General features: G+C 42.4%; 1 protein-coding gene and 1 non-coding gene across 2 annotated transcripts in view; both read right to left on the bottom strand.

Moving 5' to 3' along the window:
• znf385c (zinc finger protein 385C) overlaps positions 1-14,246 on the bottom strand; it is a 389,249-nt gene that overhangs the window by 351,752 nt on the left and 23,251 nt on the right. The window lies entirely within an intron of this gene.
• Positions 12,129-12,200, bottom strand: trnac-gca (transfer RNA cysteine (anticodon GCA)). The gene has a single exon. It is a non-coding gene; the product is annotated as a tRNA-Cys (tRNA).

The following is a 14,246-nucleotide window of genomic DNA, read 5'->3' on the forward strand; positions in this document are numbered from 1 at the left end:
GGTTAATTCCTGGAATGACGGGACTGTCATATGTTGAAAGACTGGAGCGACTAGGCTTGTATACCCTGGAATTTAGAAGGATGAGAGGGGATCTTATCAAAACATATAAGATTATTAAGGGGTTGGACACGTTAGCGGCAGGAAACATGTTCCCAATGTTGAGGGAGTCCAGAACCAGGGGCCACAGTTTAAGAATAAGGGGTAGGCCATTTTGAACGGAGATGAGGAAAAACCTTTTCAGTCAGAGAGTTGTAAATCTGTGGAATTCTCTGCCTCAGAAGGCAGTGGAGGCCAATTCTCTGAATGCATTCAAGAGAGAGCTAGATAGAGCTCTTAAGGGTAGCGGAGTCAGGGGGTATGGGGAGAAGGCAGGAACGGGGTACTGATTGAGAATGATCAGCCAGGATCACATTGAATGGTGGTGCTGCCTCGAAGGGCCGAATGGCCTACTCCTGCTCCTCTTGTCTTTTGTCTATTGCCAGAGAGAGGCCAAATGCAAACTGGAGGAACAGCACCTCAAATTCCTCTTGGGTAGCTTACAGCCTAACAGTATGAATATCAAATTCTCCAATCAGAGGTAACTTACCTACACACAACATCCCCTCCCCCCCTTTCTCCCCTGTGTCCCACCTGGATTCACACCAATTTATCCCCTTCCACCTCCCCCGTTCCCTCCCACCTATATTCCTTCCTCTGGCTTCACATCCCTTCTATCTACATCTCATATTTTTTACCTTTTCATCTCTGGCCTGTCCACTCATTTGCCTATCAAAAACTCCCCTCACCTGTGCCCACCTGTCACTTGCCAAGCTTTGTCCCACCCCCATCTCACTTCCAGCTTTCTCCCACCTGCTCCCAGCGCAACCAATCTGAAGGGTCCTGACCCAAAACGTCACCTATCCTTGTTCTCCAGAGATGCTGCCTGACCCACTGAATTATTCCAGCTCTTTGGGTCTTTTTTTGTCAACCAGCATCTGCAGTTCCCCATCCGTCTCGAGAGGTTTGATGCCAGTTGTACCTTGACCCACTGGCTTCTGGTCTGAGCTCTCATTGTCATCTATTCCCTCTGGAAACTCAGGCAAAATTGAACTCCTGGCTTCGGTAGTTAGTCAACTATACAAAGCTGCAGAGATGGAACTTGAAGCTCAAATGTGAACGAAGTCATCTTTACAACTGAGCAATCAATACAACATTTAGGGCCTTAAATGTTAATTTCAAATCAACACAAACACAAGAAAGACTCTTCCAAATTAGGAGCAAATTCCTGAGAAGAATGGGGCAGGACCATTGGTGAACTAAAGGACCAGGATTATGAAAGGAAAATGGACAAGGCACTGGATTAGCAAGAAAATGTAGAAAATGGTAAAGGGGATGAGAACATAACTCAAGAGGTTAAAGAAAGCACATTTTAATTTAAGGAGGAAATTTGGGTGCAAATGCATCAACAACTTGCATTTCTGTCGCCCTTTGAACAATGTCCCTATGTTTTTAATTCTGGTGTTACTAAACAACTCCGTGGGAATGTTTGGGAGTGGAGAGGATTCAGCCTTACCACCAAGCTGAAGGTCTACCGTGCTGTGGTACTCACCACTCTTCTCTATGCCAGTGAGACCTGGACTGTCTACAGCAGACATGCCAAACAGCTCAACCACTTTCACTTGAGCTGCCTACGCAGACACCTTCACATCAGGTGGCAGGACAAAATTCCCGACACTGAGGTCTTGGAACAGGCCGGAATCCCCAGCTAGAACGTAGGGTCAATCACATGGAAGGGTTTCCTAGGTGAAGCACAAGCGGGTATGGGTAAAGTTCCCAAAATCATTTCGTGGCTCTTAGTTTGGTAATGGGCCAACAAAGTATTCTTGAAGTGAATGAATCAGTTTAAACATACTGCATCTATATATATATTTTGGCCTGGCGCCAACTGGATGCACTGCTAAAAATAACAAGTAGCAATGCAATCCTTTATACTGGGCCTCGACGGGCATGACTACTAGAACTGAGGCACACATCAAAATTAAAAACAATATGACCGATACAAATTTAATCTTCAAGCCCCACCTCTAGATAATGTTTGTAAAGGAATCTTTTCATGAGATGTTGACTTTGGACCTATAGAAGTTATCCTTATGGGTGTGACACTGAATACTGTCATTGTATGTGAGCAAAGTGACCATTATGTTCTGGATTTGAAATAATCAAAAGTTGAATTTTGCCCAAATTCAGAAAAAAAAGGGGCCATTAAGCACTAAACTTCCACTGACTCCCTCCTATTGGAAAGTGTGGTTTCTCTGCCTTGTATATTAAAAGGCAATTCATAAAACAATAAGGGATTCTTGTTCAGCCAGCGGCATATACTGTGTTACAGTACATGCATTCATAATTGGAAAAAGCAAGCTTTCAGCTTTCATGATTAAACCTCAAACTTTGGGCCGTGCACATTTCTCAAACTCCACCACAAACCTCACAATAAATAACATAGAAACATAGAAAATAGGTGCAGGAGGAGGCCATTCGGCCCTTCGAGCCAGCACCGCCATTCATTGCGATCATGGCTGATCGTCCCCAATCAATAACCCGTGCCTGCCTTCTCCCCATATCCCTTGATTCCACTCGCCCCTAGAGCTCCATCTAAAACGTTTTACCAAATCTAAAAAACGATTACCTGCAAGATTCTGAGCACAATTCAAGAGGTCGTTTAAATTTCTGTGAACAAAAATGCAACCACAAATACTCATCCATAACTAATCAAGGTTGTCATATGCGCACAAGTTACTGTGCAAAGGGGTAGCAAGCAGAACCACGATAAACCCATGTGAGGTATAGTACGACCAAACATTGGCAATCTGCAGAAAGAAGCCATTTGGCTCATTGATATCATGTTGTTACCTTTCTCACAAGTAACAACCTCACCCACATTCTGTGCTTTTACATAATTTTAACATTGAAATCCAAGGCTTTCCTTTGCCCTTTTTACATGCTTGCCATCTTTTTGTATTTAATTGTTTGTCTATCTGCATACCAAAGCTGGTTTATTGCTTATAATCTTACTGTATATTGTACTTTTCCTCTGTATTGGCATCTGCTCTTCCTGCTATATTCTTGCAGTTTTTCCTTACACTCAATCTTCAATTTACCATATTTTGCCCAATCTGTCATCGTCAAGGAACTGCAGCATCGTGCTGTCATTCCCAGAACCGGATCATTTAAGTACAGTACACTTAAACAAGGAACGTTATGGACTGCAAACCATGATTCTCAGAGAAACTTCCTCTCAGCTCTTTTCCAATGTCTGCCCTCCAATGCTCTCTTTAATTTCAAGTTAATCCTGGCTTGAAATGAAAATAGATGACTTAAAATAGATGAACTACCTTTCCAAATACTTTCGGAAGCTAATAGATCAGATATCTACCATAAGGATATGTTGCTATGTAATATATTGCTGTAATGATTTCTGCAAAGTTGGTTGGAACAACCTATACAGACTAATAATCCATCAAAAAATGCAATTAACTGGGCATCATTTTCTGATTTTCACTAGAATATATTGCTATATTGATTTTCACAAAGTTGATTGAAACAACCTGGAGTGACTAATAATTCATCAACAAACAATGCAAGATGAACTGCCCATCGTTTTCTTACTTGGTTCATTCTCTCATTTGGAAGAGAAGTGTCACATTAGTCAACTTCCAACACTAGCACAATTTTGTAAAATCATTATTGACATAATCTCCACCAATTTGTTACCTTCTGTCAGGATCCTTGGACACGAGTCTCAGAAGAGCTGCCTGACTTAACTTTTAACAATTGTCTGACCACCACTTCGCTTTAAGTAATAACAACTGTGCCTTGATCTTTGGCGATTCTCGAAACACAAGATTTATGTCTGACGTAAGACTAAGGCAACATCTCTTTGAGATGATGTCCCGACCCAACATGCGCTGACCCAAAACGTCGCCTTATCCATGTCCTCCAGGGATGCTGCCTGACCCACTGAGTTACTCCAGTACTTTGTGTTCAATGCAAGACAACAGCATCTGCAGTTCCTCGAGTCTATCATCTCTTTGATCTCAATTTCAACATTACGCTGAAGATTAACCTGCCCATCCTCTAATTTGCAGCCTACCGTTGCATTTAATTTCAATGAACTTTGTGAATTGATTAATTCTTCTCCACTACCTCTCTCTGTTGCTGGTCCCCGTCAAGCCATCTCCCAGCATCCGTTACATACTCTGACACTCAATGCCAATTTCAACTTAACCAATTTCACATAACTTTTATATTTGTCCTGATAATTGTTTAAACATTTCCACTTGATTGCGTTTCTTCATTACCTTAGCCCCACTCTATTAAAAAAAAATAACCCTTCCAGCTCTTGTTTAAAACATTTCACAGTGCAAATGGACAAATCAATCTCCATTTTATCCTGAAATGGAAACAGAAAATGCTGGAAACACTCAGTAGGGCAGACATCATCTGTGGAAAGGAAAAAGTGTTCACACCTCAGATCAATATCCTTTCATTAAAATACACGACCAAGTTTTTATTGCTGGAATAAATTATTAGTAAAATGCCAACCAAATTTCAATTTAATTTTCAGTCTGACGAAGACTCATCCCAAAACGTCACCTATTCCTTCTTAGAGATGCTGTCTGACCCGCTGAGTTACTCCAGTTTTTTGTGTCTACCTTCTAATTTTATGCATGCAGATTGTAATTCCCTAAAACATTACAAAACATAATGAATTTTTAAAATAAATAACATGTTTATCCCAAATCTTTAACATATTAGCTAAAAGTTGAGCAGTTTTCCTTCTGAAGAAGTTCAGTCTGAAGAAGGGTCTCGACCCGAAACGTCACCCATTCCTTCTCTCCTGAGATGCTGCCTGACCTGTTGAGTTACTCAAGCATTTTGTGAAATAAATGCCTTCGATTTGTACCAACATCTGCAGTTATTTTCTTACACTAGTTTTCCTTCTGCAGTACGTTTGCAGTCTTCCAAAATTCTATGTGATCCACATCCCAGCCAAAGTGATGGTATCACAACTGCTCATATGAAACTGATACCCAACTGCAGTTAGCAAGAGGGACAATGGTTCACAGATTAACAGATCTAGTGGGTAGCTTGCTGTGAAATTGGGGCAAGAGCCATCATTTTCAGTGTTACTGTATATTTTAGTCACATGTTAACATAAACATGATATCACATGCAACTCCAAAACCTTTTAGCATTACAGTTTTCACGTGCTAATGAGAACTAATTATTTGCTGTTAGTTGTTCAAGCCTAGCTATTCCAGCCTTTCAAGTTTACATGTCATCAGAATCACAAACTAATTAATAACAACACCACACATTAAGCAAAAGGTTCAGTTACTTACACACTTCAGATGTAGCCAGACCCAGATCTGATACAAATGGTTTGCACATTTGAACAGTGAACTGTTCAGTACAAGGTGTATTAGATGGCTCACATGTTCCTGTTTGCCTTGGACTGAGAGGGACTGCATTAATATTAACTGCTTGGCCATTGGAACATTTGGCTAACAATTGATTTTACTTTTTATTTAATCCTCTACTTCGTTTGGTCAAGTGGTGCCAAATATGTTGATGTGGCTGTTCATTTTAAAAGGAATAGCACATATTATAAATCATACTGTCAGAGAATTGAAGTCACTGATTCATGGAAAAATTAGACATCATTTTATGGCATTGTGGAAAAAAGTATGTTGAGGTCAATCTACCTAGCCAGCCTTTGACTATCACAAAGTTGCCATATGGATAATCGTGGGTCCCGGGTCTAGATATGTAGTCTTGTAACTTCATATATTGAGGCAACCACAGGAATGCAGTGGTTACACAGATGGATAGGATAGTGAAGGCGGAATTTGGCGTGCTTGCCTTCATAGGATGAGGCAATCAGTAGAAGAGTTGGGACATCATCTTGTAGCTGTACAAAACATTGATTGGACTGTACTTCAAGCATCAAGGGTAAATTCCCAGTACCTGGATGCAATGAAGGAGATTACTGGGGCTCTGCTTCATTAGCCGCAGAGAAGTGCCAGAGGACTGAAGAATAACTAAACTCTCTAAGCTCAAAAAGCCAGTAGAAATAAACCTGGAAACTACAGGCCAGTGAACCGAACATCAATGGTAGGAAAGCTGTTGGAGAAGATTCTTGAGGGACAGGTTCAGCTGGAACGGTGAAATGGGGCCTGATATGGAGTTAACATTGTTTTGCACAGAAGAGATGTCTCGCACATCTGATTGAGTTTTGTTGAACTAGGAAAATTAATGAAGGCGATACTGTAGAGATGGTTTACATGCATGTCCTTTTAACTCTCGACAATGTCCTACATGGTGAGCTGGTCCAGGAGGTTAAAGCACCTGGGATCAGAGGCATATTGGCAAACTGGATTCAAAAATTGGCATGGTGATAGGTGGTGAAGGTTGTGGTGGATGGGCGATTTTCTAATAGGAAGTCTGTAATAAGTCGTGTATCATGGGGTGTATCTTTGGTCTGAAGGTCTCGACCCAAAACGTCACCCACTCCTTCTCTCCAAAGATGCTGCCTACCCCATTGAGTTACACCAGCATTTTGTGTCTATTAGTAAGGAAAAGCTCTTTTGGATGTCATATTCTGATATGACAAATAGAGTAACTTTGCAGGACCTGGTGTAGAGAGGGACCTTGAGATGCAAGTCCACAGCTTGCTGAAAGTGGTTACACAGGGGGATAAGATAATGAAGAAGGAATTTGGTATGCCTTCCTTCATAGGCTGAGAGGCATTTGGTGTAAGAGTTGGGACGCCATCTTGTAGCAGTACAAAACATTGATCAGACTGCATTTCAAGTTTTGTCTGGTTCTGATTGCCATTCTACGGGAAGGATGTGTTTGCAATAGAGAAAGTGCAGAATAGGTTCACTGGGTTGTTGTCTGGAATGGAGGGCTATGGTTCTAAAGGAGAGATTAGATAGGCTGGGCTTATTCTCTCTAAAACACAAGAGGGTGACCTGCTTGAGGTTACGGCAGTGTGCGAGCACAGGTTTAAGGTGTGGGAGCATTTCAAAGGAAGTTCTGAGGAATAAGATTTTCATACGGTGGTAAATATCTGGAACGAGATGCCAGAGGAGGTGGCAGAGGCAGTTACAGTTACAATGTTTAAAAGGAATTTAGCTGGGGACTTAGTAAAAGCATAAAGGGATAGGGCATAATGCATGCAAATTGGATTAGCATCGATACACATAATGGTCAGCATGGTGAAGGTGGGCCGAAGGGCCAATTACTGTGCTGTGGAATTCTAATATTCAAGGCTTTCTGCCTCTCTCAGCCACTTGTGCAATGAGTTACAAGCCTTTCTAAAGTGGCTTACTTTTTCTATTCTAATCGGACCAATTACTTCAGATTTATGCTCCCGAGTTGTTGATATCTCCAAGGGAAACTGGTCTTATGTATCATTTTAGCCTGGCCTTTTACTTTTAAACAAGTCAACTACTCCCCAACAGGCCTCCTTGGTTCCAAGGTAAACAACCTCAGTCAGTCCTCGTGTAGCAGATGAGCAAACAGACAACAATTTATTTAATCTCTGCCCGTTCTGATGGCCAGTTCAGTTTGATCAGCATTTTAAATGCACGCTGGCAACATTAGTTTCTGGCTTAACACACTGGACAGAAGTTATACTTAGTCTACACAGGCTCTTAAGGTCTTGAAATTGCACTTTGATGCATTGCTTAGTGCACTCATACTAAATTCTTTTGTCCATTATTTAAAGAATGGCAATCACTTTAAATTAAATGGGTTAATGCTTCTGCTAAAATAGCTGACACAGGAATATTTTAGAAACACACAACTGTTTTTACTGTCAGCGTGTAGCACAATTTCCCTTTTTTCTCCAGTTGCTGCAGTAAAAGGTATGTCCAATTCTGTCACACAATAATAGTCACAACCATGTGACTTATCGGTGGCATCTTATGGCATAATACATTATCTCACTGTGCCATGTATAGGGAGAACAGAATTCAAATCCCTGCTAGTGTTAACATTCACAGTATCGTCTCCATGATAATTATCCGCGTTCTTGTCTGTCACTGCAGTGAAGGGAAGTCAAGGGGAAAAACTCCTTAGTTTTCTGTGTTAACAGCAATTATAGAGAGTGTATAATACGCTTTGTTATTGACCCGGAACAGCTACCACAGCACGTAAGATATTTTGGATGGGTCCAGATATTGTAAGTTGCCTCTGTGGATACCTCACTGAACCACCTACACACTCTGGATCTTTGCACTGGGTCCTCCACGTGTTTGTTATGAAGTATATATGCATCATGTAGGAAGTATATATGCATCATGTAGGAAGTATATATGCATCAATAGACAATAGGTGCAGGAGGAGGCCATTCGGCCCTTCGAGCCAGCACCGCCATTCAATGTGATCATGGCTGATCATTCTCAATCAGTACCCCGTTCCTGCCTTCTCCCCATACCCCCTGACTCCGCTATCCTTAAGAGCTCTATCTAGCTCTCTCTCTACATGCATCATGTAGGAAGTATATATGCTTCATGTTATGAAGTATATATGCATCATGTAGGATGTATATATGCTTCATGTTATGAAGTATATATACATCATGTAGGAAGTATATATGCTTCATGTTATGAAGTATATATGCATCACCTGTGCCAGATAACCACTTATGAGGTGTTTGCGCAGTAATCAATCAGAACCAAAAGAAAACTGCAGATGCTGGTTTAAAATCGAAGGTAGACACAAAATGCTGGAGTAACTCAGCAGGTCAGGCAGCATCTCTGGAGAGAAGGAATGGGTGACGTTTCGGGTCGAGACCCTTCTTCAAACTCTGATCATTCTCATTCATGATCCCTTTTAACCTCACCAAATCATCGCTCAACTATCTTCCTACACAAGCTTTAGTTTTAGCTTTGGAGATACAGCTAGGAAACAGGTCCTTCGGCACACCGAGGCCACACCGACTCCCCGTACATTAACACAATCCTACACACACTAAGGACAATTGACGCTTGTACCAAGCCAATTTACCCACATACCTGTACGTCTTTGGAATGTGGGAGGAAATCGAAGATCTCGGCGAAAACTCACACAGGTCACGGGGAGAACGTACAAACTCTGTAAGGACAGCACCCGTAGTCGGGATCTAATCTGGGTCTACGGCGCCGCAAGCGTTGTAAGGCAGCAATTCTACCGCTGCGCCACCGTGCCACCCTATGGGAGATTACAGACAAAAGACCAGAGGGAGCGTGGTCCATTAGCTGAAGTGTTCTGCCGGATACAACATTGATAACTGAAGACCAAGCACAAAAAATGGACCCAGGTCTCCTATTACTTGCCTTTCAGCACATTGTCTTTACTTGCTGAATATGACACGAGTAGTGAAGTGAAGGACATGGTTAAGGAAGGTTTCATGATTAACAGTGGCTGGCTTATGTTCTGTAATTATGTGGGCATGGTACTGGGCGATAACTGCTCAAAGAGCTCGAGACACTTTTGTAAATAGCACTAAAAGTACAATATTGCTCATCCAAAGATTGTTGTACAGTAAAAAAATAATTTAACAGGTAACATCTGTTTAGTTACGTTGGCACCATGCAAGTTTGTTCTAAAACAAGATAAAACAAGTTTGTTTTAAGAGATACCCTGAAGTACCTTGCAACTTGCAATGGAAAACCACACACTACTGGAGCTCATATACTGCACAGAATATTTCTTTCGCATAGTGTCGCGTTACATTTAGTCAGTACCACAGCAGATGTGCAGGAAAATAAGATGAGTATTTTTCTGAATTTTGCAGTTGTGTTGTGGCCAACTTGGCAACCTCAGCCCTGAGTCAGAGGCTGTAGATTCTAGTCACACTCCAGGATTTGAGCATCTGGTATTTCAGTGGAGAGGGAGCAACACATTGCTGGAGCAGCTGCTGGGGCATTAAATCGAGGATCAATTGCCTGCTCAGTTGTATGTAAAAAACCCTATGGTACATAATTGAAGGCATGCAGCAAGTTCTCCCAGAGTCCTGCTCAAGACTCACCTCTCAAGCTGTTTGTGCGACTTTGCTGTGTACCGACATTCTCAGGAAGGATGCAATTTCGAAGTAGCAAATTGGCACTTGCCTACACAACTACACTTCACAATTAATTAATTGGCCATGAAACACTTGGGACATCCTGAGGATATGAAGTACTATCTAAATGGAAGTTCCTGCTAAAGTGCTCTTTAAATCCACATCCATAATGACAATCCTGTAAAGCCATTTTATATGGGAGAATAGATTAATCAATATGGTCACATAAGAGCTGGTTATAAAAGCTGACTTATACATGATCCCATTTTGACCCGGCTAGATAACTTGGCTCAGCATGTATAGGTAAGAGTTCCAATATAAAGTCTTCAACTCATCACTCCCACTTTTCAATATTTCTTGACAAATCAACTCGCACGTTCTCCAAGAAGTTAATCACACAATTATACCAAATGACCATCATTGTATATTTCACATACTACTTTTTGCGGTTTGTTGTGCCAGAATGCTGGTGGTTGTGTTAACATCTGCCAGATGTTCCTCTGCTGCATAGCCTTGTGCACTGATCCACACGGGTAGTGTTTCATAGCATCACAGAGATATAAACATTTATGATTTTGGAGACCACTCAGCCAATTATATCTATGCCATTTAGACAATAGACACAAGGTGCAGGAGTAGGCCATTCGGCCCTTCGAGCCAGCACCACCATTCAATGTGATCATGGCTGATCATTCTCAATCAGTACCCCGTTCCTGCCTTCTCCCCATACCCCCAGACTCCGCTATCCTTAAGAGCTCTATCCAGCTCTCTCTTGAATGCATTCAGAGAATTGGCCTCCACTGCCTTCTGAGGCAGAGAATTCCACAGATTTACAACTCTCTGACTGAAAAAGTTTTTCCTCATCTCCGTTCTAAATGGCCTACCCCTTATTCTTAAACTGTGGCCCCTGGTTCTGGACTCCCTCAACATTGGGAACATGTTTCCTGCCTCTAACATGTCCAACCCCTTAATAATCTTATATGTTTCGATAAGATCCCCTCTCATCCTTCTAAATTCCAGCGTATACAAGCCTAGTCGCTCCAGTCTTTCAACATACGACAGTCCCGCCATTCCGGGAATTAACCTAGTAAACCTACGCTGCACGCCCTCAATAGCAAGAATATCCTTCCTGAAAGAGTGCTCCGCAGCCTAATCCCATCTCCCTGCAGATCTCTTCATATTCATAACACAAATGGAAGGTTCTGTCTCTAGAAGACCATAAGACATAGGAGCTGAATCAGGCCATTCAGCCCATCAAGTCTCCTCCGCCAGTCAATCATGGCTGATCTATTTTTCCCTCTCAACCCCATTCTCATACCTTCTCCCTTTAACCTTCGATACCCTTCCTAATCCTCCTCTTTAAAAATACCCAATGTCTTTGCCTCCAATCATCTAAGGCAATGAATTTCACAGATTCAATGCCCTCTAGCTAAAGAAATTCCTCCTTATCTTTATTCTACCTACTTTTCATTGAGTTTCAAACCCCAACAAGCCCCTGAAAAAATATTTTTTTAAATTTTCCTTCGAATCCTTTACCAATTACTTTAAACTTGCTCCAGTTTTTAGGGACAAGGGAAATCTGTCCTTCCTTTTCACTTCATCTCAGGACCTCATAATCTTAAGTACCTCAATTAAATCAACCCTCAGCCTCATCTGTCCCAAAGAAAGCAACGCTGCCAATCCGACAACAATGAAGTACGACATTTGATTTTTTTAAATTTTGAGATACAGCGCGGAAACAGGCCCTTCGGCCCACCGAGTCCGCGCCGCCCAGCGATCCCCACACATTAACACTATCCTACACACACTAGGGACAATTTTTACATTTACCCAGTCAATTAACCCACGTACCTGTACGCCTTTGGAGTGTGGGAGGAAACTGAAGATGTCGGAGAAAACCCACGAAGGTCACGGGGAGAACGTACAAACTCCGTACAGACGGCGCCCGTAGTCAGGATCGAACCCGAGTCTCTGGCGCTGCATTCGCTGCAAGGCAGCAACTCTACCGCTGCGCCACCGTGCCGCCCATAAAGATTGAAGGGGGCACCCGGATTTGAACCAGGGACCTCTTGATCTGCAGTCAAATGCTCTACCACTGAGCTATACCCCCCCAGACATAGAAGCAGGAATAAGCCATTCAATAAAATTCTGTTCTCTGTTTATTGCCATAAGCAAATCCATGCCTCTGGAGGAACTCAGCCGGCCAGGCAGATTCTGTGGAGGGACATAGTCAGGACTTGAAATATTCGTCTGTCCATTTAACCTGCATAGACGCCAGCTGACCTGCTGAATTCCTGCAGCAGTTTGTTATTTGATCAAGATTCCAGTAACTGCAGTCTCTTGTGTCTCCATAATCCATGCGAGCGTATCATCTTTAAACCTATGCTATAATTTTGTCTAATTATCGCTTTTTACACGACAGAATATCAAGTGACTTAATGTCCAAATATACCATATCCATGGGATCGCTTTTCTTTATTCTGGTAACAACCTCAAAAATGTCTAATATATATCTCAAACCTGATCTCCTTTACATTAATCCATGTTGCATTTTCCCAATCCCATTATTTTGCAAATGTCCTGTAAACACTTAAAAATAATTTCTATAATTTTCACTTCTTCTGAGTGAGATTCAATGGTAACTAGCTCCCTAATTTTTCATCTTTATCCTTTTTTAAATAGTGGGGTCACTTGTTGTTATTTTGCAATCTGTTCTGGAATTTATGAAACTTTGGGAAGTGATAATTAGTTCATCCACAGTCTCCACTGCCACTGCTTTCAAATCCTTGGAAGACAGTCCAAAAATATAGAGGTTCGTAAGTTAATTGGCTTGGTATAAATGTAAACTGTCCCTAGTCGGTGTAGGTAGTGTTAATGTGCGGGGATCACTGGTCAGTGCGGATTGGGTGGGCAAAAGGGCCTGTTTTCACGCCGTATCCCTAAACTGAAAAGCTAAACTAAATTAAAACCTCTCATTACTCATTGTTTCCAGGACGTTCTTTATGTTTTCTTCTTTCAGAACAAAATATGTTCTTATCTTCTCTACTATTTCCTTATTCCCCAATGTAAGGTCTCCTGTTTCGAAATGGAAGGACCAACATTAACTTTTGCTAATTGTTGTACTTCGTGGTCCGGTACCTGTTGTACCTTTAGTGACTCTGGACGGACCACAAGTACACGTGTATAAAAGGTTACAATGCTGGAGCTCAACTCCAGGCTGTTTATTCCGTGGTCATCTGGATCCAGAGTGACCACCCAATCACACCAACCTCTTATATACGCACTCCTGCACATGCAAACAAAGTAGTCCTTGGGATACACAAAGTAGTCCCAGGCAATATCACAACACTAATCTCCTTCCTTTTTTTAAACGTATATCTGGAAGCAGTTGTCTCTCCTAAGTTTATTCCCTAATTCTACTTTCTTGATTGTCCTTTGTTGATTTCTAAAATGTTTTCATTCCTTCGGCCTGCTTCTTTTTGGCAACGTTTTAAAATCTCTGAATCTAATATTCTATCTACTCTCAATAGTTACACCTAGACCACATTTCCTGCTTTTATGCTTTAAATAGATGCACATTCTTCTTCTTCTTGCGTTTGGGGGCAGCAGAAATTATGTAACGCCCTCCAGGCGCTGTAGCCGGTGCAATGTGCTGTTGTCGAGGGGCGTGAGGTCTACCCCTCCACCAGGGGGACGGAGGACAGTGCAGTCGAAAATGACGTGCTGCGCTGTTTGCTGGTCTGCTCCACACACGCAGGCTGCTGATGGACGCAGCCCCCAACGATGCATGTTGGCATTGATCCGGCCGACCCCTGTGCGGAGCCGGTTCAGGGCGACCCACTCTTTGCGGGGCATGTCCGAGCCGGGTGGGGCTGTGGTGTTCGGTGCAACAGTGAATTGAGGAGGTGGCGATGTCTGTTCCCAGCTGGTTCTCCATGCTCCTAGTATGTTGAAACCGGAGCCACAGAGAGTCGCTGCATGACGGGAGAAAGGGTGACGAGATGACAGGCGTTGAGGTCCCAGTTGCTGTGAATCCTGGGCGAGGTGGTACAAAGGATGTTTGGCGTCCGATGGGGCGTTGCACACCAGCCTATGAGTGAAGAACTCTCTTTGAAGCTTGGCGGGTGCGATACCTGCGAGCACCGGCAGGAGATCC

Source organism: Rhinoraja longicauda, chromosome 29 (assembly GCF_053455715.1).
Source record: "Rhinoraja longicauda isolate Sanriku21f chromosome 29, sRhiLon1.1, whole genome shotgun sequence".
Classification (NCBI taxonomy): Eukaryota; Metazoa; Chordata; class Chondrichthyes; order Rajiformes; family Arhynchobatidae; genus Rhinoraja; species Rhinoraja longicauda.